This window comes from Delphinapterus leucas, chromosome 6 (assembly GCF_059928025.1).
Source record: "Delphinapterus leucas isolate spDelLeu-1000000601 "Yukka" chromosome 6, BTC_Dleu_Yukka2, whole genome shotgun sequence".
Taxonomy (NCBI): Eukaryota; Metazoa; Chordata; class Mammalia; order Artiodactyla; family Monodontidae; genus Delphinapterus; species Delphinapterus leucas.
The window spans coordinates 52,570,648-52,574,356 of record NC_143134.1 but is presented as its reverse complement, the minus strand read 5'-3'; the positions used below and the strand labels follow the sequence as shown (position 1 = coordinate 52,574,356).

At 38.8% G+C, this 3,709-nt stretch overlaps 1 non-coding gene across 1 annotated transcript; it reads right to left on the bottom strand.

Annotated features, from left to right (window-relative positions):
• Nucleotides 1-218: 218 nt before the first annotated feature.
• On the bottom strand, nucleotides 219-325 carry LOC115803857 (U6 spliceosomal RNA). The gene has a single exon (XR_004024652.1). It is a non-coding gene; the product is annotated as a U6 spliceosomal RNA (small nuclear RNA).
• Between the last annotated feature and the right edge of the window lie 3,384 nt (nucleotides 326-3,709).

The window sequence follows — 3,709 nt, the reverse complement described above, 5'->3', positions numbered from 1 at the left end:
TTTTTTTTTTTTGTGGTACGCAGGTTTCTCGCTGTTGTGGCCTCTCCCGTTGCGGAGCACAGGCTCCGGACGCGCAGGCTCAGCGGCCATGGCTCACGGGTGCAGCCGCTCCGCGGCATGTGGGATCTTCCCGGACCGGGGCACAAACCCGTGTTCCCTGCATCGGCAGGTGGACTCTCAACCACTGCGCCACCAGGGAAGCCCAATTTCTTCTTTTGTTTTTAATGGAACACTTTATGATTTTATATGTCATCCTTGTGTAAGGACCATGCTAATCTTCTCTGTATCATTGCAATTTTAGCATGTGTGTTGCTGAAGCAAGCACTCTTTCCTCCCTCCTTCCTTCCTTCCCTCCCCTCCTTCCTTTCTTCCTTCCTTCCTTCCTTCCTTCCTTCCTTCCTTCCTTCCCTCCTTCCCTCCCTCCCTCCCTCCCTCCTTCCCTCTCTCTCTCTCTCTTTCTCTTTCTGAGAAGGTGATCTCTTGTTTTATATATACATACACATGGTCTATTTGAAACAGTTTAAAACTTATTTTTACTTTTGGCAAGTAGACAATTTTTCCTCTGTTTTATTCTTTTTTCCCTAGAGAAAAACTTGCAATGCAGTCCAACTTTTTTTTTTTTTTTTTTTTTTTTTTTGTGGTACGCAGGCATCTCGCTGTTGTGGCCTCTCCCCTTGCGGAGCACAGGCTCCGGACGTGCAGGCTCAGCGGCCATGGCTCATGGGCCCAGCCGCTCCGCGGCATGTGGGATTTTCCTGGACTGGGGCACAAACCCGTGTCCCCTGCATCAGCAGGCAGACTCTCAACCACTGCGCCACCAGGGAAGCCTTCCGTCCAACATTTAAAACAGAGAAATTAAAGCTTTTCTTGTTAGGGGGTAATTGGGATAAGACCTCTGCTCTTTCAACTCTGTTGTTTCCATTGCCCCTGAAGTATCTCCGAGGAACCCTAGGCCCAGAGAAACACAAATGAAAACCCTTGAGTTAGTGAAAAGAGTTATTAACTGGAATTTTGAAAACTTGAGTTTTAGCTTTAGTTCTAACATCAAATTTATATGCATCACTGATAGGGTTAATTGTTTCATCTGTAAAACAGGGGTTTAGCACAGTGGTTCTCAATTTTGGCTGTGTATTAGAATCACCTGGGGAGCTTTTAAAAATACTGATGCTTAGGCCTCAGCTATACCAATTAAATTAGAATCTCTAGGGCGTGACCCAGGCAGCAGCATTTTTTAGAGCTCCCCAGGTGATTCCAATGTGCAACCGAGTTTCAAAACTGCCGAAGAATTTTTGAGCAATTATGTTCCACAAATCCATGGTTCTGTGCAGCTTGTTTTGGCAGATGTAGTTAAAATGTGCAGAGTATATTCATTTATAGACAGTATTCAGTGAGGAGCAGGGATGAAGTTAAGTTATAAAGATTGGAATGTAGGAAGAAAAGTTTTTTGATTATCTTAATAGCTCAGTGTGCTGGGCAAAACACTTAACTTTGTTATATCCCTGATGGGAGTGATTTTAACTTCCTGCAAAATGAGGCTCTCAACAGAGAAATCATATTTAAATGCAGTGTTATTATTTTTATACCCATATTGACACCATTTGTTAATATGACCACCAAGAATTATACCTAGCTATTTCATTCACAAAATAAATAGAATAGGCAGATTGACTACTGAAATGTAAAATATGGTTAATATTCCTCAGCTGGTGGTATAGATTGAAGACAGATTGAATCAACATGTTAACAGTGGAAATCTCTGCTACTGAGATGCTGCATTAAAAGTGCCTCCATCAAAAATGCAAAGGGAGGGAAAAACCAGGATTACTGCTATGTGCTTCTTGTCAATTATGAAAAACTATTGTTTCAGCTGAGTTTTCAAAGTAGGAAAAAAATTCATAGTATTGGTGAGCAGTTGACCCTGAAAAATATACAAATTGTATGACAATTTTCAGTCTACAATCTCCAAATGTCAAATGAATTTATTATGATTGGATAAATTACAGTGAATACCAAATAGTTTAAAAATGATAGCAGAATTAGAGCAAAAATGATTGATATTAGGTATGTTAGATGTATCACTAAACAGAAATGCCTTTTCATTTTCTTATTACCAAGGCCATTTACACATTTTCTCTCATATTTGGGTAGCTAATAGGTATTCAAGATTCATGTGCTTTAATCTCCCCTTTTAGCAAGGTAGTTCTTTTCTGGAAGTTGGTAACAATTAAATAAAAGAAAAAGTGCAGTTATCACTTGTGGCAGGACAATGTATTGATAATTTTATTACCTTGTTCTTAGGCTTTTTGCTGGAATAGATTTACCAACAACAGAATAAAAAAAAAATTATACACTTTCTGGACAGAAAGGTCAGCTTTGTGTTTTCACATGTTCTAGATCTCCTTACCCCAGAGGAAAGTTTATACTAGCTTTCTTTGTGAAAGTGCCCAGGAAGTTGGGCAGTAAGCCCAACATTGACTTGACAGACTAGTAGAAAGTCCATAGAGACAGTTTTGAAAACATGGAATTGAGCCCATAGCAGCATTGTCCACCTCTGAGTGAACTATGTTAACAAGGACAGTGAGTGCTGTAAAATGGCCAAGAGTAACCACTGGTTAAGAACTTCCTCTATTTTTCTTGGCCTTTGTAAGACCTGATATCTTGGTACAATAAATGAGTGAGAAGAATGGAGGGTGTGGGGGGGAGAGAGAGAGAGAGAGAGAGAAGTGTGCAGGGGAGTGAAATATAGTAGTAAAACACAAAAAATTATTGATGTTGTTCTTTACACCAAACTTGGCCAAGGGACACTGGGAGCTAAATATAGCTTGACTTGGATAAACTTAAAGGCATAGAACATTTCCTATACTTTATTTGTTATGTGGAAATTCTTAATTTTTACTTACCTTTGAAAATATATAATTGGTACAAATAAATCTCAGTATCTGGTCCTTTGTTATCTCTTTTTAGAGGACAAGTCTCTAGAACACCTCCATGAAGTCTTCTTAGTTTGCCTAGTTCCACAGTGATCCTTTGTAGTCTGAAATTAAATTATTTACTATGCATACCATTTATTTCATGACTCATTTATACACTGCTTAGTGACTTTTAGTTCTTTGGATGTCTGTTATTTCACTCACATTTTATTAACACATGTAGATTTTAAGCTTCTGTGACAGGATTGCTTAAAAAAGGAAGCTGAACAAGTATGAAAATTGCTCTAGACTGAGTTGTCTAAGAGTAGGAACTAACCATACCACCTATCAATGTGTTCTCAGCAAACAGGACAGTACAAGAACATAGGAAGTACTCATTACTTGTTTGTTGAAGGACTGTATGAGTAGATGGATAGACTGAATGAGGGCACAAATGCATATACCCACTTGATGAGTTGATTCATTGGTATCTTATGAAGGATTAGTCTGTTACCCCAGATATGAATTTCTAATTCAGGGCAATGTGTGCTCTTTACTAATACATTGTGGTAACCATTCTGATTAATGCCAGTAATACAGGAAACTTCGATTGGATCTTACATATTATAAGGTCTCTTCTTCGCTTTTCAATCAAACCTCATAGTTTGTATTTGTTTATTTTTCTCTTTTCTGCAAAAATGAAGATAGCAACCCCCTCACTAATACTCAATTTTCTCTCACGCTTCAACTCTCAAGCTCTGTTGTTTTTCTCTGAGAGTTTATATTCCAAGTTGCCCCAA